Source organism: Amia ocellicauda, unplaced genomic scaffold (genome assembly GCF_036373705.1).
Source record: "Amia ocellicauda isolate fAmiCal2 unplaced genomic scaffold, fAmiCal2.hap1 HAP1_SCAFFOLD_58, whole genome shotgun sequence".
NCBI classification, from domain to species: Eukaryota; Metazoa; Chordata; class Actinopteri; order Amiiformes; family Amiidae; genus Amia; species Amia ocellicauda.
In genome coordinates, this window is record NW_027102988.1 from 600,407 (window position 1) to 624,922 (window position 24,516).

Genomic DNA, 24,516 nt, shown 5'->3' on the forward strand with positions numbered 1-24,516 from the left:
TAACATCTATTGACTTGTGTCAATTTCAGACTAAACAGTTAAACAGGAATGAGAAGATATTTCTCGGGGTTGACAGATTTTATTTCTAAAATTATCAACAAAACAGTTTAATGCAACACACATTTATATTTAAGAAAACTAAATGATATTACACATTCTAGAGTTTTGAATCACAGAATAACATTTCTAATTGATTTCTCAAATGTCATGAATCATGAACTCCAAACTGTTAAACTTATCTGAACTTCGTCGCAGAGAGGCCTCTCTGTCTTCGGGCTCAGATCACAGCACACGGCACATGGTCCGTGTGGTTTGGAACAAAGGCAGTGCGGTTCGGCTTTGTCCAAGAACTTCCACTCAGTCGATGCACCTGGAAATTGGGGTTTCGCGAAATTAGAGTCTTTTCCAAACAGATTTTCCACTGGTTTGAAGGCTCCAAGGTTGTGCACAAAATCTTCTTTGTAAGCAGGGTTCCACCGTAGTTACTTGAAGACAAAGTCTTTGAGGAAAGCAGGGCCCTGTTCGTTCCAAGGGTCAAGTTTCTTAAGACTCAAATAGCTATTTAAATGACTGAACACTTTCATATACATTCGACTTACTCAATTGTCCAGCTGTAAAACTCCACTGATCAGGTGGGCACAGGCGGGCATGCGCAGTCTGTAAAGTTCTTTATTTAATAAAGTCCTTTAATAGAATTCTTCGTACGGCTCAATCTCCTTCTCCCAGTTTAACTCTTCTGTTGCCGGCAAAGACTTGGTTGGTTTCTGGTTCCGGTTCGGGCAACAGAGCTACAGGTTGAGCTGTGGCAGCGAGTTACTGGTTCAGGTGAGAGAGAAAGAGAGAGAGAGAGAGAGAGAGAGAGAGAGACTGTGCACTGTTCCTTATAGTCTGTCAGATCAATAGGTGATTGGTTCTTGAGTTCTTGAGATTGGATTTCGGTTTCAGCCCCCAGTGTCCTAATGGAGGGGGGCTTGATTTATGACTGATGTCAATCCATGCCATCTTTTGGAAATGCCGGTTGGCCCGGGTTCGTAGCTCTATGTCGGGATTTCGGCTCTCGTCCACTTCAAAGAGTTTTTATCACCTACAGGCCCCTTTCTCCAGACATCTCATAGCAGGATTCAACCTATTTGGCCTCTTCTCGGTGCCATCCTCCCCAAAACTGTCACTTTGATGCAAACCAGTTCCAAGCTGATGAGCAAAGGAAATCTGATAACTTTGGGGGTGGAGAGGTCTTCTTTAGATCAGTGCTTCAGCTCAGAGCCCGAATGCTCTTATCAAAATAAACCCAACATAACGCTACACAGTGGAACTGCAAGGCAATTGATTAAAGGGACATGTGGTGAATTCCTTTTTATCTTTATACTGTTGTTGGATGTCTCCTGTTCCTCTAAGTCTCATTTGGCCTTGGTTTTCCCCCTCTGTGTTGAATAATCGGGCTCTAAATAGCCCCGGCGTTTCTCCTGCAGTTCTTCGTTCTTTCCACTGCTAGCGCTGCCTTTGTGCAGCTTGTTATAGGATATTGTGAACTGAACCTATTTTGCTGTGAATTTATATTTACTGCGAATAGTTTATTGTGGCTGGTCTTGGTCTGTCTGCACTAAATAAATGATTTGTATCAAGGGATTATTTAGTTTGTCTGTGTACTTTTTTACCTAACCACTAAGGTCCACTCCTTGCACTTCACACATTTGCCCTTTTAATTACTCCCTTACTGACATACTTTAACATGCAATGTGCGTGTGATAATAGTTTTAGCAGCCTGTTGCCATTCAGGTGAGACAATACCTAGTAAATCCTTTTTTTTTTTTTCATGTTGGTGCGCCGCGAAGGTTTTTGGTCTCAGCAAAGTGTGCCGTGGCATTACAACGCTTGGGAACCACTGGCTTGGCTTGTTGGGCATCCAGGTATGCACTGAGATTACGATCGGCACGATGATTGTCGTTCTCAGGAGAATTGTGTTTCTTTGCTGATCACGTTCTCTGTCGCTTTTTACACAGTTCTTACAAGTGGCACATTGGGGATGAAGAGCAGAGCATGCTGACACGCATAGCTGTGGACTTCTGCATGGCATGGGGCCACAGGTCATTCCAAGTATTTCAAGACGCCTGCAAATGTGTGGACACGTTGTGTTGGCCCAACCCTCACAGATTGTGCCAAGTCAAGTAGAGATGCATGTTGTGCTGTTCTAAAGTGACACGTCGTCAACAGCAAAAACATCTCTCAGAGTTCCTGGCTTGACTTGCCTCTGGAAGACAACACTTGCCCAGGCTGGATATTTGCCGAAAGAAGCAAAGAGGACTAGACACCTTGCCTAGACGCAACTGCATATTTCATTGTCACCTGGAAGGCCATCCAGGCTTTTCACCATCATGGCCCTCGGTCAACAAGGCGCCCGAACAGGGACTCGAACCCTGGACCCTCAGATTAAAAGTCTGATGCTCTAACACACAAATCGTTAAACAAAAAAGGTTATAAACACATTAACTACAATACCGGTTAGTAAGACGAAGGTGAGTCTCTCGTTAGTATTGTTAGTCAGACATTAAATAAGTACGCAGGTTAGTATTTATGTCAGGTAACTTCTCGTTATATATATATCAGTCTCATTTACGTTTAGGTGCCGAGAAAGATCCTATCGTTACTTGTTACCACAATTTCCCTTAACTGATTATTATTCAATGATCAAGGATAGGCAGGGCCACCAATAATCTAACATCTATTGACTTGTGTCAATTTCAGACTAAACAGTTAAACAGGAATGAGAAGATATTTCTCGGGGTTGACAGATTTTATTTCTAAAATTATCAACAAAACAGTTTAATGCAACACACATTTATATTTAAGAAAACTAAATGATATTACACATTCTAGAGTTTTGAATCACAGAATAACATTTCTAATTGATTTCTCAAATGTCATGAATCATGAACTCCAAACTGTTAAACTTATCTGAACTTCGTCGCAGAGAGGCCTCTCTGTCTTCGGGCTCAGATCACAGCACACGGCACATGGTCCGTGTGGTTTGGAACAAAGGCAGTGCGGTTCGGCTTTGTCCAAGAACTTCCACTCAGTCGATGCACCTGGAAATTGGGGTTTCGCGAAATTAGAGTCTTTTCCAAACAGATTTTCCACTGGTTTGAAGGCTCCAAGGTTGTGCACAAAATCTTCTTTGTAAGCAGGGTTCCACCGTAGTTACTTGAAGACAAAGTCTTTGAGGAAAGCAGGGCCCTGTTCGTTCCAAGGGTCAAGTTTCTTAAGACTCAAATAGCTATTTAAATGACTGAACACTTTCATATACATTCGACTTACTCAATTGTCCAGCTGTAAAACTCCACTGATCAGGTGGGCACAGGCGGGCATGCGCAGTCTGTAAAGTTCTTTATTTAATAAAGTCCTTTAATAGAATTCTTCGTACGGCTCAATCTCCTTCTCCCAGTTTAACTCTTCTGTTGCCGGCAAAGACTTGGTTGGTTTCTGGTTCCGGTTCGGGCAACAGAGCTACAGGTTGAGCTGTGGCAGCGAGTTACTGGTTCAGGTGAGAGAGAAAGAGAGAGAGAGAGAGAGAGAGAGAGAGAGACTGTGCACTGTTCCTTATAGTCTGTCAGATCAATAGGTGATTGGTTCTTGAGTTCTTGAGATTGGATTTCGGTTTCAGCCCCCAGTGTCTTAATGGAGGGGGGCTTGATTTATGACTGATGTCAATCCATGCCATCTTTTGGAAGTGCCGGTTGGCCCGGGTTCGTAGCTCTATGTCGGGATTTCGGCTCTCGTCCACTTCAAAGAGTTTTTATCACCTACAGGCCCCTTTCTCCAGACATCTCATAGCAGGATTCAACCTATTTGGCCTCTTCTCGGTGCCATCCACCCCAAAACTGTCACTTTGATGCAAACCAGTTCCAAGCTGATGAGCAAAGGAAATCTGATAACTTTGGGGGTGGAGAGGTCTTCTTTAGATCAGTGCTTCAGCTCAGAGCCCAAATGCTCTTATCAAAATACACCCAACATAACGCTACACAGTGGAACTGCAAGGCAATTGATTAAAGGGACATGTGGTGAATTCCTTTTTATCTTTATACTGTTGTTGGATGTCTCCTGTTCCTCTAAGTCTCATTTGGCCCTGGTTTTCCCCCTCTGTGTTGAATAATCGGGCTCTAAATAGCCCCGGCGTTTCTCCTGCAGTTCTTCGTTCTTTCCACTGCTAGCGCTGCCTTTGTGCAGCTTGTTATAGGATATTGTGAACTGAACCTATTTTGCTGTGAATTTATATTTACTGCGAATAGTTTATTGTGGCTGGTCTTGGTCTGTCTGCACTAAATAAATGATTTGTATCAAGGGATTATTTAGTTTGTCTGTGTACTTTTTTACCTAACCACTAAGGGCCACTCCTTGCACTTCACACATTTGCCCTTTTAATTACTCCCTTACTGACATACTTTAACATGCAATGTGCGTGTGATAATGGTTTTAGCAGCCTGTTGCCATTCAGGTGAGACAATACCTAGTAAATCCTTTTTTTTTTTTTTCATGTTGGTGCGCCGCGAAGGTTTTTGGTCTCAGCAAAGTGTGCCGTGGCATTACAACGCTTGGGAACCACTGGCTTGGCTTGTTGGGCATCCAGGTATGCACTGAGATTACGATCGGCACGATGATTGTCGTTCTCAGGAGAATTGTGTTTCTTTGCTGATCATGTTCTCTGTCGCTTTTTACAAAGTTCTTACAAGTGGCACATTGGGGATGAGGAGCAGAGCATGCTGACACGCATAGCTGTGGACTTCTGCATGGCATGGGGCCACAGGTCATTCCAAGTATTTCAAGACGCCTGCAAATGTGTGGACACGTTGTGTTGGCCCAACCCTCACAGATTGTGCCAAGTCAAGTAGAGATGCATGTTGTGCTGTTCTAAAGTGACACGTCGTCAACGGCAAAAACATCTCTCAGAGTTCCTGGCTTGACTTGCCTCTGGAAGACAACACTTGCCCAGGCTGGATATTTGCCGAAAGAAGCAAAGAGGACTAGACACCTTGCCTAGACGCAACTGCATATTTCATTGTCACCTGGAAGGCCATCCAGGCTTTTCACCATCATGGCTCTCGGTCAACAAGGCGCCCGAACAGGGACTCGAACCCTGGACCCTCAGATTAAAAGTCTGATGCTCTACCGGCTGAGCTACCCGGGCTTCAGTGAAGTGCTTCACAATGTGTTGGCTTCATGATTGTTCCAGACCGCTTTCTGGCCGGTTTAGAAAACTGGGCTCAGGGTCACATGCATATGAGATGTTTGGGCAATGCGAGTTCTCCACAGCAAATCCGAATTTCCGGTGTTTTCTCCTTGTCCTCATGCAATTCCAATGGCTTGACATTTGGGAGCTCGTCCAAAACCGATGTCAAACCATAATCACGCCTTCCTTCGAGCCGGAATTGAACCAGCGACCTAAGGATGCCCGCTGCCTGAAACCTACAGTCCTCCGCTCTACCAACTGAGCTATCGAAGGGAAGCTTCTCACCGTCTTCCCCTGGCAGTCTCAGTGGCCGTGCAAAGCCAAGAAGCACCGTGGCTTGGCTCAGTGGTTTTCAACCCGTGTGCCGTGAGGACTACCCAATTGTGTCGTGAGATTTTTATCCCCTGAAAAATATTATGTCATTTTGTTTGGTCAACTTCATAAATCTTGTATCAAATCAAACTTATTCAAATGTGTGAAAATATTACATTTATACATCACCTGTAGAAAGCGTTTCATAACTGAATTGTTGTGTTTGCCGGACTGAACGCACACCTACACTGAGTTGCAGTGCTATCAGTTGTATCGTAAGGTACACTTATAAATTTCAATTTAAGAAGTGAATTTATAGTATCACCTTATCACGAATCCTGGAATCTTGTAGAACTCAATTTCTGTAATAATTGGACACAGACACCAATTCCAAAGATATAAATTGTTAAATTTATTCAAAAACAAAGACTAAATGTAGCACTACACTAATTATACAAAAGGGAAAAGCTAATTAAAATTCAACTCTAGATCAACAAATCAAAGACAAATCACTTCCGTGACCAAATCAAAGACCATGGGATCGCATATGATAGCACACAAATCGTTTAACAAAAAAGGTTATAAACACATTAACTACAATACCGGTTAGTAAGACGAAGGTGAGTCTCTCGTTAGTATTGTTAGTCAGACATTAAATAACTACGCAGGTTAGTATTTATGTCAGGTAACTTCTCGTTATATATATATCAGTCTCATTTACGTTTAGGTGCCGAGAAAGATCCTATCGTTACTTGTTACCACAATTTCCCTTAACTGATTATTATTCAATGATCAAGGATAGGCAGGGCCACCAATAATCTAACGTCTATTGACTTGTGTCAATTTCAGACTAAACAGTTAAACAGGAATGAGAAGATATTTCTCGGGGTTGACAGATTTTATTTCTAAAATTATCAACAAAACAGTTTAATGCAACACACATTTATATTTAAGAAAACTAAATGATATTACACATTCTAGAGTTTTGAATCACAGAATAACATTTCTAATTGATTTCTCAAATGTCATGAATCATGAACTCCAAACTGTTAAACTTATCTGAACTTCGTCGCAGAGAGGCCTCTCTGTCTTCGGGCTCAGATCACAGCACACGGCACATGGTCCGTGTGGTTTGGAACAAAGGCAGTGCGGTTCGGCTTTGTCCAAGAACTTCCACTCAGTCGAAGCACCTGGAAGTTGGGGTTTCGCGAAATTAGAGTCTTTTCCTAACAGATTTTCCACTGGTTTGAAGGCTCCAAGGTTGTGCACAAAATCTTCCTTGTAAGCAGGGTTCCACCGTAGTTACTTGAAGACAAAGTCTTTGAGGAAAGCAGGGCCCTGTTCGTTCCAAGGGTCAAGTTTCTTAAGACTCAAATAGCTATTTAAATGACTGAACACTTTCATATACATTCGACTTACTCAATTGTCCAGCTGTAAAACTCCACTGATCAGGTGGGCACAGGCGGGCATGCGCAGTCTGTAAAGTTCTTTATTTAATAAAGTCCTTTAAAAGAATTCTTCGTACGGCTCAATCTCCTTCTCCCAGTTTAACTCTTCTGTTGCCGGCAAAGACTTGGTTGGTTTCTGGTTCCGGTTCGGGCAACAGAGCTACAGGTTGAGCTGTGGCAGCGAGTTACTGGTTCAGGTGAGAGAGAAAGAGAGAGAGAGAGATAGAGAGAGAGAGAGAGAGAGAGAGAGAGAGACTGTGCACTGTTCCTTATAGTCTGTCAGATCAATAGGTGATTGGTTCTTGAGTTCTTGAGATTGGATTTCGGTTTCAGCCCCCAGTGTCCTAATGGAGGGGGGCTTGATTTATGACTGATGTCAATCCATGCCATCTTTTGGAAATGCCGGTTGGCCCGGGTTCGTAGCTCTATGTCGGGATTTCGGCTCTCGTCCACTTCAAAGAGTTTTTATCACCTACAGGCCCCTTTCTCCAGACATCTCATAGCAGGATTCAACCTATTTGGCCTCTTCTCGGTGCCATCCTCCCCAAAACTGTCACTTTGATGCAAACCAGTTCCAAGCTGATGAGCAAAGGAAATCTGATAACTTTGGGGGTGGAGAGGTCTTCTTTAGATCAGTGCTTCAGCTCAGAGCCCAAATGCTCTTATCAAAATACACCCAACATAACGCTACACAGTGGAACTGCAAGGCAATTGATTAAAGGGACATGTGGTGAATTCCTTTTCATCTTTATACTGTTGTTGGATGTCTCCTGTTCCTCTAAGTCTCATTTGGCCTTGGTTTTCCCCCTCTGTGTTGAATAATCGGGCTCTAAATAGCCCCGGCGTTTCTCCTGCAGTTCTTCGTTCTTTCCACTGCTAGCGCTGCCTTTGTGCAGCTTGTTATAGGATATTGTGAACTGAACCTATTTTGCTGTGAATTTATATTTACTGCGAATAGTTTATTGTGGCTGGTCTTGGTCTGTCTGCACTAAATAAATGATTTGTATCAAGGGATTATTTAGTTTGTCTGTGTACTTTTTTACCTAACCACTAAGGGCCACTCCTTGCACTTCACACATTTGCCCTTTTAATTACTCCCTTACTGACATACTTTAACATGCAATGTGCGTGTGATAATAGTTTTAGCAGCCTGTTGCCATTCAGGTGAGACAATACCTAGTAAATCCTTTTTTTTTTTTTTCATGTTGGTGCGCCGCGAAGGTTTTTGGTCTCAGCAAAGTGTGCCGTGGCATTACAACGCTTGGGAACCACTGGCTTGGCTTGTTGGGCATCCAGGTATGCACTGAGATTACGATCGGCACGATGATTGTCGTTCTCAGGAGAATTGTGTTTCTTTGCTGATCATGTTCTCTGTCGCTTTTTACAAAGTTCTTACAAGTGGCACATTGGGGATGAGGAGCAGAGCATGCTGACACGCATAGCTGTGGACTTCTGCATGGCATGGGGCCACAGGTCATTCCAAGTATTTCAAGACGCCTGCAAATGTGTGGACACGTTGTGTTGGCCCAACCCTCACAGATTGTGCCAAGTCAAGTAGAGATGCATGTTGTGCTGTTCTAAAGTGACACGTCGTCAACGGCAAAAACATCTCTCAGAGTTCCTGGCTTGACTTGCCTCTGGAAGACAACACTTGCCCAGGCTGGATATTTGCCGAAAGAAGCAAAGAGGACTAGACACCTTGCCTAGACGCAACTGCATATTTCATTGTCACCTGGAAGGCCATCCAGGCTTTTCACCACCATGGCCCTCGGTCAACAAGGCGCCCGTACAGGGACTCGAACCCTGGACCCTCAGATTAAAAGTCTGATGCTCTAACACACAAATCGTTAAACAAAAAAGGTTATAAACACATTAACTACAATACCGGTTAGTAAGACGAAGGTGAGTCTCTCGTTAGTATTGTTAGTCAGACATTAAATAACTACGCAGGTTAGTATTTATGTCAGGTAACTTCTCGTTATATATATATCAGTCTCATTTACGTTTAGGTGCCGAGAAAGATCCTATCGTTACTTGTTACCACAATTTCCCTTAACTGATTATTATTCAATGATCAAGGATAGGCAGGGCCACCAATAATCTAACGTCTATTGACTTGTGTCAATTTCAGACTAAACAGTTAAACAGGAATGAGAAGATATTTCTCAGGGTTGACAGATTTTATTTCTAAAATTATCAACAAAACAGTTTAATGCAACACACATTTATATTTAAGAAAACTAAATGATATTACACATTCTAGAGTTTTGAATCACAGAATAACATTTCGAATTGATTTCTCAAATGTCATGAATCATGAACTCCAAACTGTTAAACTTATCTGAACTTCGTCGCAGAGAGGCCTCTCTGTCTTCGGGCTCAGATCACAGCACACGGCACATGGTCCGTGTGGTTTGGAACAAAGGCAGTGCGGTTCGGCTTTGTCCAAGAACTTCCACTCAGTCGATGCACCTGGAAATTGGGGTTTCGCGAAATTAGAGTCTTTTCCAAACAGATTTTCCACTGGTTTGAAGGCTCCAAGGTTGTGCACAAAATCTTCTTTGAAAGCAGGGTTCCACCGTAGTTACTTGAAGACAAAGTCTTTGAGGAAAGCAGGGCCCTGTTCGTTCCAAGGGTCAAGTTTCTTAAGACTCAAATAGCTATTTAAATGACTGAACACTTTCATATACATTCGACTTACTCAATTGTCCAGCTGTAAAACTCCACTGATCAGGTGGGCACAGGCGGGCATGCGCAGTCTGTAAAGTTCTTTATTTAATAAAGTCCTTTAAAAGAATTCTTCGTACGGCTCAATCTCCTTCTCCCAGTTTAACTCTTCTGTTGCCGGCAAAGACTTGGTTGGTTTCTGGTTCCGGTTCGGGCAACAGAGCTACAGGTTGAGCTGTGGCAGCGAGTTACTGGTTCAGGTGAGAGAGAAAGAGAGAGAGAGAGAAAGAGAGAGAGAGAGAGAGAGAGAGACTGTGCACTGTTCCTTATAGTCTGTCAGATCAATAGGTGATTGGTTCTTGAGTTCTTGAGATTGGATTTCGGTTTCAGCCCCCAGTGTCCTAATGGAGGGGGGCTTGATTTATGACTGATGTCAATCCATGCCATCTTTTGGAAATGCCGGTTGGCCCGGGTTCGTAGCACTATGTCGGGATTTCGGCTCTCGTCCACTTCAAAGAGTTTTTATCACCTACAGGCCCCTTTCTCCAGACATCTCATAGCAGGATTCAACCTATTTGGCCTCTTCTCGGTGCCATCCTCCCCAAAACTGTCACTTTGATGCAAACCAGTTCCAAGCTGATGAGCAAAGGAAATCTGATAACTTTGGGGGTGGAGAGGTCTTCTTTAGATCAGTGCTTCAGCTCAGAGCCCAAATGCTCTTATCAAAATACACCCAACATAACGCTACACAGTGGAACTGCAAGGCAATTGATTAAAGGGACATGTGGTGAATTCCTTTTTATCTTTATACTGTTGTTGGATGTCTCCTGTTCCTCTAAGTCTCATTTGGCCTTGGTTTTCCCCCTCTGTGTTGAATAATCGGGCTCTAAATAGCACCGGCGTTTCTCCTGCAGTTCTTCGTTCTTTCCACTGCTAGCGCTGCCTTTGTGAAGGCAGATGGTGCTTGTGAGAAGTCAACAGCATGTCCACCGAAAAGGGTGTCTGACTCCTGGTTTTGGATCCGGAAGGGTTGATAACAGACCGAAACGGTTACAATATGATACTGCTTAGATTAACTGTGGATATGTATAGTGATCGTGCTCGGCTCAGGTGTGCGTTCAGTCTGCACACAAAACATTTCGGTCGCGAAACGTCTAATCAAATCGAATAAAATGGCGGGGATAGCATGTTTGATCCGTGTGCTATTGTTTTTCAACAATTGTAATGCCCTTTGTAACGTTTAACTACTTCGTTAAATACAGCTTGTTATAGGATATTGTGAACTGAACCTATTTTGCTGTGAATTTATATTTACTGCGAATAGTTTATTGTGGCTGGTCTTGGTCTGTCTGCACTAAATAAATGATTTGTATCAAGGGATTATTTAGTTTGTCTGTGTACTTTTTTACCTAACCACTAAGGGCCACTCCTTGCACTTCACACATTTGCCCTTTAAATTACTCCCTTACTGACATACTTTAACATGCAATGTGCGTGTGATAATAGTTTTAGCAGCCTGTTGCCATTCAGGTGAGACAATACCTAGTAAATCCGTTTTTTTTTTTTTCATGTTGGTGCGCCGCGAAGGTTTTTGGTCTCAGCAAAGTGTGCCGTGGCATTACAACGCTTGGGAACCACTGGCTTGGCTTGTTGGGCATCCAGGTATGCACTGAGATTACGATCGGCACGATGATTGTCGTTCTCAGGAGAATTGTGTTTCTTTGCTGATCATGTTCTCTGTCGCTTTTTACAAAGTTCTTACAAGTGGCACATTGGGGATGAGGAGCAGAGCATGCTGACACGCATAGCTGTGGACTTCTGCATGGCATGGGGCCACAGGTCATTCCAAGTATTTCAAGACGCCTGCAAATGTGTGGACACGTTGTGTTGGCCCAACCCTCACAGATTGTGCCAAGTCAAGTAGAGATGCATGTTGTGCTGTTCTAAAGTGACACGTCGTCAACGGCAAAAACATCTCTCAGAGTTCCTGGCTTGACTTGCCTCTGGAAGACAACACTTGCCCAGGCTGGATATTTGCCGAAAGAAGCAAAGAGGACTAGACACCTTGCCTAGACGCAACTGCATATTTCATTGTCACCTGGAAGGCCATCCAGGCTTTTCACCATCATGGCCCTCGGTCAACAAGGCGCCCGAACAGGGACTCGAACCCTGGACCCTCAGATTAAAAGTCTGATGCTCTACCGGCTGAGCTACCCGGGCTTCAGTGAAGTGCTTCACAATGTGTTGGCTTCATGATTGTTCCAGACCGCTTTCTGGCCGGTTTAGAAAACTGGGCTCAGGGTCACATGCATATGAGATGTTTGGGCAATGCGAGTTCTCCACAGCAAATCCGAATTTCCGGTGTTTTCTCCTTGTCCTCATGCAATTCCAATGGCTTGACATTTGGGAGCTCGTCCAAAACCGATGTCAAACCATAATCACGCCTTCCTTCGAGCCGGAATTGAACCAGCGACCTAAGGATGCCCGCTGCCTGAAACCTACAGTCCTCCGCTCTACCAACTGAGCTATCGAAGGGAAGCTTCTCACCGTCTTCCCCTGGCAGTCTCAGTGGCCGTGCAAAGCCAAGAAGCACCGTGGCTTGGCTCAGTGGTTTTCAACCCGTGTGCCGTGAGGACTACCCAATTGTGTCGTGAGATTTTTATCCCCTGAAAAATATTATGTCATTTTGTTTGGTCAACTTCATAAATCTTGTATCAAATCAAACTTATTCAAATGTGTGAAAATATTACATTTATACATCACCTGTAGAAAGCGTTTCATAACTGAATTGTTGTGTTTGCCGGACTGAACGCACACCTACACTGAGTTGCAGTGCTATCAGTTGTATCGTAAGGTACACTTATAAATTTCAATTTAAGAAGTGAATTTATAGTATCACCTTATCACGAATCCTGGAATCTTGTAGAACTCAATTTCTGTAATAATTGGACACAGACACCAATTCCAAAGATATAAATTGTTAAATTTATTCAAAAACAAAGACTAAATGTAGCACTACACTAATTATACAAAAGGGAAAAGCTAATTAAAATTCAACTCTAGATCAACAAATCAAAGACAAATCACTTCCGTGACCAAATCAAAGACCATGGGATCGCATATGATAGCACACAAATCGTTTAACAAAAAAGGTTATAAACACATTAACTACAATACCGGTTAGTAAGACGAAGGTGAGTCTCTCGTTAGTATTGTTAGTCAGACATTAAATAACTACGCAGGTTAGTATTTATGTCAGGTAACTTCTCGTTATATATATATCAGTCTCATTTACGTTTAGGTGCCGAGAAAGATCCTATCGTTACTTGTTACCACAATTTCCCTTAACTGATTATTATTCAATGATCAAGGATAGGCAGGGCCACCAATAATCTAACGTCTATTGACTTGTGTCAATTTCAGACTAAACAGTTAAACAGGAATGAGAAGATATTTCTCGGGGTTGACAGATTTTATTTCTAAAATTATCAACAAAACAGTTTAATGCAACACACATTTATATTTAAGAAAACTAAATGATATTACACATTCTAGAGTTTTGAATCACAGAATAACATTTCTAATTGATTTCTCAAATGTCATGAATCATGAACTCCAAACTGTTAAACTTATCTGAACTTCGTCGCAGAGAGGCCTCTCTGTCTTCGGGCTCAGATCACAGCACACGGCACATGGTCCGTGTGGTTTGGAACAAAGGCAGTGCGGTTCGGCTTTGTCCAAGAACTTCCACTCAGTCGAAGCACCTGGAAGTTGGGGTTTCGCGAAATTAGAGTCTTTTCCTAACAGATTTTCCACTGGTTTGAAGGCTCCAAGGTTGTGCACAAAATCTTCTTTGTAAGCAGGGTTCCACCGTAGTTACTTGAAGACAAAGTCTTTGAGGAAAGCAGGGCCCTGTTCGTTCCAAGGGTCAAGTTTCTTAAGACTCAAATAGCTATTTAAATGACTGAACACTTTCATATACATTCGACTTACTCAATTGTCCAGCTGTAAAACTCCACTGATCAGGTGGGCACAGGCGGGCATGCGCAGTCTGTAAAGTTCTTTATTTAATAAAGTCCTTTAAAAGAATTCTTCGTACGGCTCAATCTCCTTCTCCCAGTTTAACTCTTCTGTTGCCGGCAAAGACTTGGTTGGTTTCTGGTTCCGGTTCGGGCAACAGAGCTACAGGTTGAGCTGTGGCAGCGAGTTACTGGTTCAGGTGAGAGAGAAAGAGAGAGAGAGAGATAGAGAGAGAGAGAGAGAGAGAGAGAGAGACTGTGCACTGTTCCTTATAGTCTGTCAGATCAATAGGTGATTGGTTCTTGAGTTCTTGAGATTGGATTTCGGTTTCAGCCCCCAGTGTCCTAATGGAGGGGGGCTTGATTTATGACTGATGTCAATCCATGCCATCTTTTGGAAATGCCGGTTGGCCCGGGTTCGTAGCTCTATGTCGGGATTTCGGCTCTCGTCCACTTCAAAGAGTTTTTATCACCTACAGGCCCCTTTCTCCAGACATCTCATAGCAGGATTCAACCTATTTGGCCTCTTCTCGGTGCCATCCTCCCCAAAACTGTCACTTTGATGCAAACCAGTTCCAAGCTGATGAGCAAAGGAAATCTGATAACTTTGGGGGTGGAGAGGTCTTCTTTAGATCAGTGCTTCAGCTCAGAGCCCAAATGCTCTTATCAAAATACACCCAACATAACGCTACACAGTGGAACTGCAAGGCAATTGATTAAAGGGACATGTGGTAAATTCCTTTTCATCTTTATACTGTTGTTGGATGTCTCCTGTTCCTCTAAGTCTCATTTGGCCTTGGTTTTCCCCCTCTGTGTTGAATAATCGGGCTCTAAATAGCCCCGGCGTTTCTCCTGCAGTTCTTCGTTCTTTCCACTGCTAGCGCTGCCTTTGTGCAGCTTGTTATAGGATATTGTGAACTGAACCTATTTTGCTGTGAATTTATATTTACTGCGAATAGTTTATTGTGGCTGGTCTTGGTCTGTCTGCACTAAATAAATGATTTGTATCAAGGGATTATTTAGTTTGTCTGTGTACTTTTTTACCTAACCACTAAGGGCCACTCCTTGCACTTCACACATTTGCCCTTTTAATTACTCCCTTACTGACATTCTTTAACATGCAATGTGCGTGTGATAATAGTTTTAGCAGCCTGTTGCCATTCAGGTGAGACAATACCTAGTAAATCCGTTTTTTTTTTTTTCATGTTGGTGCGCCGCGAAGGTTTTTGGTCTCAGCAAAGTGTGCCGTGGCATTACAACGCTTGGGAACCACTGGCTTGGCTTGTTGGGCATCCAGGTATGCACTGAGATTACGATCGGCACGATGATTGTCGTTCTCAGGAGAATTGTGTTTCTTTGCTGATCATGTTCTCTGTCGCTTTTTACAAAGTTCTTACAAGTGGCACATTGGGGATGAGGAGCAGAGCATGCTGACACGCATAGCTGTGGACTTCTGCATGGCATGGGGCCACAGGTCATTCCAAGTATTTCAAGACGCCTGCAAATGTGTGGACACGTTGTGTTGGCCCAACCCTCACAGATTGTGCCAAGTCAAGTAGAGATGCATGTTGTGCTGTTCTAAAGTGACACGTCGTCAACGGCAAAAACATCTCTCAGAGTTCCTGGCTTGACTTGCCTCTGGAAGACAACACTTGCCCAGGCTGGATATTTGCCGAAAGAAGCAAAGAGGACTAGACACCTTGCCTAGACGCAACTGCATATTTCATTGTCACCTGGAAGGCCATCCAGGCTTTTCACCACCATGGCCCTCGGTCAACAAGGCGCCCGAACAGGGACTCGAACCCTGGACCCTCAGATTAAAAGTCTGATGCTCTAACACACAAATCGTTAAACAAAAAAGGTTATAAACACATTAACTACAATACCGGTTAGTAAGACGAAGGTGAGTCTCTCGTTAGTATTGTTAGTCAGACATTAAATAACTACGCAGGTTAGTATTTATGTCAGGTAACTTCTCGTTATATATATATCAGTCTCATTTACGTTTAGGTGCCGAGAAAGATCCTATCGTTACTTGTTACCACAATTTCCCTTAACTGATTATTATTCAATGATCAAGGATAGGCAGGGCCATCAATAATCTAACGTCTATTGACTTGTGTCAATTTCAGACTAAACAGTTAAACAGGAATGAGAAGATATTTCTCAGGGTTGACAGATTTTATTTCTAAAATTATCAACAAAACAGTTTAATGCAACACACATTTATATTTAAGAAAACTAAATGATATTACACATTCTAGAGTTTTGAATCACAGAATAACATTTCGAATTGATTTCTCAAATGTCATGAATCATGAACTCCAAACTGTTAAACTTATCTGAACTTCGTCGCAGAGAGGCCTCTCTGTCTTCGGGCTCAGATCACAGCACACGGCACATGGTCCGTGTGGTTTGGAACAAAGGCAGTGCGGTTCGGCTTTGTCCAAGAACTTCCACTCAGTCGATGCACCTGGAAATTGGGGTTTCGCGAAATTAGAGTCTTTTCCAAACAGATTTTCCACTGGTTTGAAGGCTCCAAGGTTGTGCACAAAATCTTCTTTGTAAGCAGGGTTCCACCGTAGTTACTTGAAGACAAAGTCTTTGAGGAAAGCAGGGCCCTGTTCGTTCCAAGGGTCAAGTTTCTTAAGACTCAAATAGCTATTTAAATGACTGAACACTTTCATATACATTCGACTTACTCAATTGTCCAGCTGTAAAACTCCACTGATCAGGTGGGCACAGGCGGGCATGCGCAGTCTGTAAAGTTCTTTATTTAATAAAGTCCTTTAAAAGAATTCTTCGTACGGCTCAATCTCCTTCTCCCAGTTTAACTCTTCTGTTGCCGGCAAAGACTTGGTTGGTTTCTGGTTCCGGTTCGGGCAACAGAGCTACAGGTTGAGCTGTGGCAGCGAGTTACTGGTTCAGGTGAGAGAGAAAGAGAGAGAGAGAGAAAGAGAGAGAGAGAGAGAGAGAGAGACTGTGCACTGTTCCTTATAGTCTGTCAGATCAATAGGTGATTGGTTCTTGAGTTCTTGAGATTGGATTTCGGTTTCAGCCCCCAGTGTCCTAATGGAGGGGGGCTTGATTTATGACTGATGTCAATCCATGCCATCTTTTGGAAATGCCGGTTGGCCCGGGTTCGTAGCACTATGTCGGGATTTCGGCTCTCGTCCACTTCAAAGAGTTTTTATCACCTACAGGCCCCTTTCTCCAGACATCTCATAGCAGGATTCAACCTATTTGGCCTCTTCTCGGTGCCATCCTCCCCAAAACTGTCACTTTGATGCAAACCAGTTCCAAGCTGATGAGCAAAGGAAATCTGATAACTTTGGGGGTGGAGAGGTCTTCTTTAGATCAGTGCTTCAGCTCAGAGCCCAAATGCTCTTATCAAAATACACCCAACATAACGCTACACAGTGGAACTGCAAGGCAATTGATTAAAGGGACATGTGGTGAATTCCTTTTTATCTTTATACTGTTGTTGGATGTCTCCTGTTCCTCTAAGTCTCATTTGGCCTTGGTTTTCCCCCTCTGTGTTGAATAATCGGGCTCTAAATAGCACCGGCGTTTCTCCTGCAGTTCTTCGTTCTTTCCACTGCTAGCGCTGCCTTTGTGAAGGCAGATGGTGCTTGTGAGAAGTCAACAGCATGTCCACCGAAAAGGGTGTCTGACTCCTGGTTTTGGATCCGGAAGGGTTGATAACAGACCGAAACGGTTACAATATGATACTGCTTAGATTAACTGTGGATATGTATAGTGATCGTGCTCGGCTCAGGTGTGCGTTCAGTCTGCACACAAAACATTTCGGTCGCGAAACGTCTAATCAAATCGAATAAAATGGCGGGGATAGCATGTTTGATCCGTGTGCTATTGTTTTTCAACAATTGTAATGCCCTTTGTAACGTTTAACTACTTCGTTAAATACAGCTTGTTATAGGATATTGTGAACTGAACCTATTTTGCTGTGAATTTATATTTACTGCGAATAGTTTATTGTGGCTGGTCTTGGTCTGTCTGCACTAAATAAATGATTTGTATCAAGGGATTATTTAGTTTGTCTGTGTACTTTTTTACCTAACCACTAAGGGCCACTCCTTGCACTTCACACATTTGCCCTTTAAATTACTCCCTTACTGACATACTTTAACATGCAATGTGCGTGTGATAATAGTTTTAGCAGCCTGTTGCCATTCAGGTGAGACAATACCTAGTAAATCCGTTTTTTTTTTTTTCATGTTGGTGCGCCGCGAAGGTTTTTGGTCTCAGCAAAGTGTGCCGTGGCATTACAACGCTTGGGAACCACTGGCTTGGCTTGTTGGGCATCCAGGTATGCACTGAGATTACGATCGGCACGATGATTGTCGTTCTCAGGAGAATTGTGTTTCTTTGCTGATCATGTTCTCTGTCGCTTTTTACAAAGTTCTTACAAGTGGCACATTGGGGATGAGGAGCAGAGCATGCTGACACGCATAGCTGTGGACTTCTGCATGGCATGGGGCCACAGGTCATTCCAAGTATTTCAAGACGCCTGCAAATGTGTGGACACGTTGTGTTGGCCCAACCCTCACAGATTGTGCCAAGTCAAGTAGAGATGCATGTTGTGCTGTTCTAAAGTGACACGTCGTCAACGGCAAAAACATCTCTCAGAGTTCCTGGCTTGACTTGCCTCTGGAAGACAACACTTGCCCAGGCTGGATATTTGCCGAAAGAAGCAAAGAGGACTAGACACCTTGCCTAGACGCAACTGCATATTTCATTGTCACCTGGAAGGCCATCCAGGCTTTTCACCATCATGGCCCTCGGTCAACAAGGCGCCCGAACAGGGACTCGAACCCTGGACCCTCAGATTAAAAGTCTGATGCTCTACCGGCTGAGCTACCCGGGCTTCAGTGAAGTGCTTCACAATGTGTTGGCTTCATGATTGTTCCAGACCGCTTTCTGGCCGGTTTAGAAAACTGGGCTCAGGGTGAAAAGGGTCACATGCATATGAGATGTTTGGGCAATGCGAGTTCTCCACAGCAAATCCGAATTTCCGGTGTTTTCTCCTTGTCCTCATGCAATTCCAATGGCTTGACATTTGGGAGCTCGTCCAAAACCGATGTCAAACCATAATCACGCCTTCCTTCGAGCCGGAATTGAACCAGCGACCTAAGGATGCCCGCTGCCTGAAACCTACAGTCCTCCGCTCTACCAACTGAGCTATCGAAGGGAAGCTTCTCACCGTCTTCCCCTGGCAGTCTCAGTGGCCGTGCAAAGCCAAGAAGCACCGTGGCTTGGCTCAGTGGTTTTCAACCCGTGTGCCGTGAGGACTACCCAATTGTGTCGTGAGATTTTTATCCCCTGAAAAATATTATGTCATTTTGTTTGGTCAACTTCATAAATCTTGTATCAAATCAAACTTATTCAAATGTGTGAAAATATTACATTTATACATCACCTGTAGAAAGCGTTTCATAACTGAAATGTTGTGTTTGCCGGACTGAACGCACACCTACACTGAGTTGCAGTGCTATCAGTTGTATCGTAAGGTACACTTATAAATTTCAATTTAAGAAGTGAATTTATAGTATCACCTTATCACGAATCCTGGAATCTTGTAGAACTCAATTTCTGTAATAATTGGACACAGACACCAATTCCAAAGATATAAATTGTTAAATTTATTCAAAAACAAAGACTAAATGTAGCACTACACTAATTATACAAAAGGGAAAAGCTAATCAAAATTCAACTCTAGATCAACAAATCAAAGACAAATCACTTCCGTGACCAAATCAAAGACCATGGGATCGCATATGATAACACACAAATCGTTAAACAAAAAAGGTTATAAACACATTAACTACAATACCGGTTAGTAAGACGAAGGTGAGTCTCTCGTTAGTATTGTTAGTCAGACATTAAATAACTACGCAGGTTAGTATTTATGTCAGGTAACTTCTCGTTATATATATATCAGTCTCATTTACGTTTAGGTGCCGAGAAAGATCCTATCATTACTTGTTACCACAATTTCCCTTAACTGATTATTATTCAATGATCAAGGATAGGCAGGGCCACCAATAATCTAACGTCTATTGACTTGTGTCAATTTCAGACTAAACAGTTAAACAGGAATGAGAAGATATTTCTCGGCGTTGACAGATTTTATTTCTAAAATTATCAACAAAACAGTTGAATGCAACACACATTTATATTTAAGAAAACTAAATGATATTACACATTCTAGAGTTATGAATCACAGATTAACATTTCTAATTGATTTCTTAAATGTCATGAATCACAAACTCCAAACTGTTAAACTTATCTGAACTTCGTCGCAGAGAGGCCTCTCTGGCTTCGGGCTCAGATAACAGCACACGGCACGAGGTCCGTGTGGTTGGAACAAAGGCAGTCCGGTTCAGCTTTGTCCAAGAACTTCCACTCAGTCGATGCACCTGGAAGTTGGGGTTTCGCGAATGTAGAGTCTTTTCCAAACAGATTTTCCATTGGTTTGAAGGCTCCAAGGTTGTGCACAAAATCTTCTTTGTAAGCAGGGTTCCACCGTAGTTACTTGAAGACAAAGTCTTTGAGGAAAGCAGGGCCCTGTTTGTTCCAAGGGTCAAGTTTCTTAAGACTCAAATAGCTATTTAAATGACTGGCACTTTCGTATTCAGTCGACTTAGTCAATTGCCCAGCTGTAAAACTCCACTGATCAGGTGGGTCTGTAAAGTTCTTTATTTAATAAGTCCTTTAAAAGAATTCTTCGTACGGCTCAATCTCCTTCTCCCAGTTTAATTCTTCTGTTGCCGGCAAAGACTTTGTTGGTTTCTGGTTCCGGTTCTGGCAACAGAGCTACAGGTTGCGAGTTTCTGGTTCAGGTGAGAGAGAGAGTAAGAGAGAGAGACCGTGCGCTGTTCTTTATAGTCTGTCAGATCAATAGGTGATTGGTTCTTGATTTTTTTAGATTGGATTTCGGTTTCAGCCCCCAGTGTCCTATTGGAGGGGGGCTTGATTTATGACTGATGTCAATCCATGCCATCTTTTGGAAATGCCGGTTGGCCCGGGTTCGTAGCTCTATGTCGGGATTTCGGCTCTCGTCCACTTCAAAGAGTTTTTATTACCTACAGGCCCCTTTCTCCTATCTCATAGCAGGATTCCAAACTATTTGGCCTATTCTCGGTGCCATCCTCCCCAAAACTGTCACTTTGATGTAAACCAGTTCCAAGCTGATGAGTTAAGGAAATCTGATAACTTTTGGTGGGGGGAGAGGTCTTCTTTAGATCAGTGCTTCAGCTCAGAGCTAAAATGCTCTTATCAAAATACACCCAACATAACACTACAATAATATATGGTTTGCTAAGTTGTAAATAATGGCTAAAATGCATTTACTGTGCATTCGGTTAATCATTAATTACTAGGTTTATGTTTATTTATTGCATGAATGTGGATCCTTCAAATGTTTAATAAATAATGACTAATATGTAAAGTTAAAAATTAATTACGAGTGTGTTTGTGCTTAACTAATGCATACTTCTGGCCCCTTAAAATAAAGTGTTATCAGATCTCCTTTGAGATATGACTCCCTCCCCTTCAGGTTCTGCAACGTTGAATAAATAAACTTAGATAGCCGCGACTGTTTCCCAAAAATGTATTGTTTCAAATATGCCGTTTAACAGCATTTGTTAGGGGTGTAACGTTACGGTACACAAAACTGACAGTTCGGTACGTACCTCGGTTTTGAAGTCTCGGTTCGTTATGGGTTCGGTACAGCGGGGGGGGGAACTAAACATTAATTCCTTTGTGCATGTTTCTAAGCTATGCAAAAGAGATTTCACTTGTTTCTCAGTCTGTCTGGTGATGCATAGCCCACATAGGGCACGTGCAACACATAACACAACATTTAGAAAGCGGGTGACACTTATTTTGTTACATATAAGAGCGACACTACTCCAGACACTCCCTTGCTCGTGATCTAAAGTTAGACAGAGATGCTGTGCTTGGCTGGGGTCACCTATCAGACAGGCCTCACACTTATCAACTAATTCACGGCCAATACAATGTTGTAACACTAGCGCAATAATGCCCTTTATGGTGTGTGTCATCACTAGTGTTACATGATCATCATAGTTTTTACAATTATATCTCGGAACTTCCCTGTCTGAATCAAAACTCTTGTGGGTTCTAGCAAGGCAAGAACAGAAGCATGCAATGTTCAATCTTGTTCGGGGTCTTAAAGAGTTGACAGAGGAATCAATATCACTGGTGTCTGGTACTCCACTATTCTAATGAAGAGAAAAGAAAATAACACTTAAAACTGTAATGTGTGTCGGTCAGTAAAGAAGTACACAACTAAACACAGTTGTAGGACCTCTATATTTACCTCTCTTTCCATTGATGGTCCAACTCCATCATCAGTGTCTGAGGTTTTATCCTCCCTGCCATGTTCATGGTCCTTGTCATCATCTTCAGACTCATCACCAGTGTTGACACCTTCGTCTTCATCAGACATTGGGAGAGCATCCCTGGGGCTCAGAGGAGGAGCGCTGACACTATTCTTTTGATAAACATACAAAGAAGAAAACATGCATTTAAATTCACTTTGCATTGAAATTCATATATACACACATACGGCCTAACAGCATGTAAACACCGGCATACGTTTAAAATTAATAATAATATTCTAAACACGTTTTTAAAGTAAAATAAAGTGTTACCTCTTTTGGGTCCCTGTCTTCCGACCATCTTAATTTTGTGTTAGGTGCCCCCGCATCTTCATCAGCAGCGTGGTCGCTAGGGGGTGTCTTCTTAGCTGGTGTAGCCATAGTGCGCTATGGGGGTTTCCACCAGTTACCGCAGACCTGTTCTGTCCCGAACGGGTGACATGTTTTCTGTGTTTACCAGCATGCTCTTTATACTGTAAATGGTGGCCGGCGGCTCTACAGAGGAGGCGGGGTGTGGGCGGGGTTGGGGGCGTGTGTGGGGACACGTGGGTAAATGGGGGGCAGTGGCTATACAGAGGAGGAGGAGTGTGGACGGAGTTGGGTGCGTGTATGGGTGCCACGTGGGTACAGTCATTTGTACCCATTAGGCTCGTGTCCATAACAAATATGTGATAACAATTTATCTCTCCAAATGGTCACCTCACCCAGTGTGTACACGTTGTTTTGAACGTGAGACCATGACCATAGCATGCATAGATACAGATGTCTGTTGGAGATCAACTTTATCGGAGTGAAATAGACACCCCAACATTCCGCCCCAACTGAATTCTGTAATGAGAACAACATTTTTGGCGGTTTCCTGGTATGTTATGTGGAATACAATTTTGTGTGATTCTTAGAAAAATTATGAAATACCATTTTGCCCCCCCATAAATAAGCCGCTCCAAGCAGTTAATTTTACACATCCAATATAATATATGAAGGGACACACTCTTCATAATGGCATCTGACTGGGGTCCATTTGATGATGATGGGGTCCGTTTAATGGCCAGTTTTATTCAGATTCCATGGTATGCCATAGAACAAGTTGTTATATATTATAAATTAATTACATCTTCTAAAACATTATATTGTGTACATTTATGGGACCAATGTTTGTTTTTTGAATTGACAGTTGTTTAACCCACATAACTAAGCACTCCCCCACCCACCCCAAGTCACAGAGCAAACTTTGAATGGAGGTGTGTAACATTCACCGTTTTTACCAATGTTATTAATAATAATAATAATAATAATATTATTATATTTTGTATTTGTTCGAAATGTAGTGAAAAGTCACTGTATAAAGTGTAATTGACATGTTTGTTTTATTATAGCTAAAAATGCGGCACAGCCTGCATTGCCCTGCTTGAGAGGCGTGTCAAGTGGAAAACAGCTGAAGAGATCCGATCGTGCTGATAAAGGGAGGTCCGTTCTACAGCGGGGGAGACAGCCACCAGTCACACAAAGGGGAAACACAGCGCCCAGAAAAGCCCTGAGTAAGACAAACCGGGTGGCACACGACACCACCGATGTGGGGGTGCAATGTGTGAAAGTGAACCGACCGAGCTCCGCTACTGTAAAAAGAGGTAAACGGGGTAAAAGCACGGTTAAAGCCACCACTAGTGGGGATACTGAGATGAAATGTGATCAATCACCCTGTGTTGACATACAGACCCCTGGTGATTGTAGGGCCCTGGTGTTTAGCAAGCAAGCAAGTCAGCTTGTGGAGGCGTTAAACACCGCTCAGTGCAAAATACATGTTTTGACAAATTTGTTAAAACAAATAGGGAATTGCCCCGTTTCTGATGAGAGTTTGATGAATCTGTAATTAACACTGTGAATCAATCAGTCTCTGCACGATCGAGAAGGGTTGTTACAAAAAACAACCAATTCTGAAAACAACAATTGACAAACAATGAAAAAGGAGAAGCACAAAAACTGTCAGTCTGCTTGTGTAATTAGGGGGGTAATGAGAAATAAAATTAATGCTGCGAAAAGAATGCTGCGTAGGCTTAAATTTAGAACAAATGTGTCACAATTAGCACGGTCACAGACACTGTTGCACACTCTCCAGACGGGAGGCCATCCGGTAAACTTGGAAATTCAGGAATATATAGATCAGGATGTATCTAAGGAACTAGCATCGGTAGCTAATAACAATGATAATCAGATTGGGGGTGGTGATGCTGCAATGTTAGAGATGAATAATGAAAATGATGAACAAATGGCTGAGGGTGGCGTTGGCGGGGACCCTCCTCGGGGGTTTTTGGAGATTATTCGTCGCTATGACCGAGAAATTAATAGGTTTCGGGATATGGAGTTTTATGAAGAATTCAGGTTTGTGAACCTGGATCTGGTACAATCTTATATGAATGCTGTCC

The 24,516-nt window shown here is 42.8% G+C and overlaps 6 non-coding genes across 6 annotated transcripts; all 6 read right to left on the reverse strand.

The window, feature by feature from the left end:
- Nucleotides 1-5,106: 5,106 nt before the first annotated feature.
- trnak-uuu (transfer RNA lysine (anticodon UUU)) lies at nucleotides 5,107-5,179 on the reverse strand. The gene has a single exon. It is a non-coding gene; the product is annotated as a tRNA-Lys (tRNA).
- A 226-nt stretch (nucleotides 5,180-5,405) lies between these two features.
- Nucleotides 5,406-5,494, reverse strand: trnay-gua (transfer RNA tyrosine (anticodon GUA)). The gene is given in 2 exon segments: nucleotides 5,406-5,441; nucleotides 5,458-5,494. It is a non-coding gene; the product is annotated as a tRNA-Tyr (tRNA).
- Nucleotides 5,495-11,795: 6,301 nt separating this feature from the next.
- On the reverse strand, nucleotides 11,796-11,868 carry trnak-uuu (transfer RNA lysine (anticodon UUU)). Its single transcript has one exon. It is a non-coding gene; the product is annotated as a tRNA-Lys (tRNA).
- A 226-nt stretch (nucleotides 11,869-12,094) lies between these two features.
- On the reverse strand, nucleotides 12,095-12,183 carry trnay-gua (transfer RNA tyrosine (anticodon GUA)). The gene is given in 2 exon segments: nucleotides 12,095-12,130; nucleotides 12,147-12,183. It is a non-coding gene; the product is annotated as a tRNA-Tyr (tRNA).
- A 6,299-nt stretch (nucleotides 12,184-18,482) lies between these two features.
- Nucleotides 18,483-18,555, reverse strand: trnak-uuu (transfer RNA lysine (anticodon UUU)). Its single transcript has one exon. It is a non-coding gene; the product is annotated as a tRNA-Lys (tRNA).
- Nucleotides 18,556-18,790: 235 nt separating this feature from the next.
- Nucleotides 18,791-18,879, reverse strand: trnay-gua (transfer RNA tyrosine (anticodon GUA)). Its single transcript is given in 2 exon segments — nucleotides 18,791-18,826; nucleotides 18,843-18,879. It is a non-coding gene; the product is annotated as a tRNA-Tyr (tRNA).
- Between the last annotated feature and the right edge of the window lie 5,637 nt (nucleotides 18,880-24,516).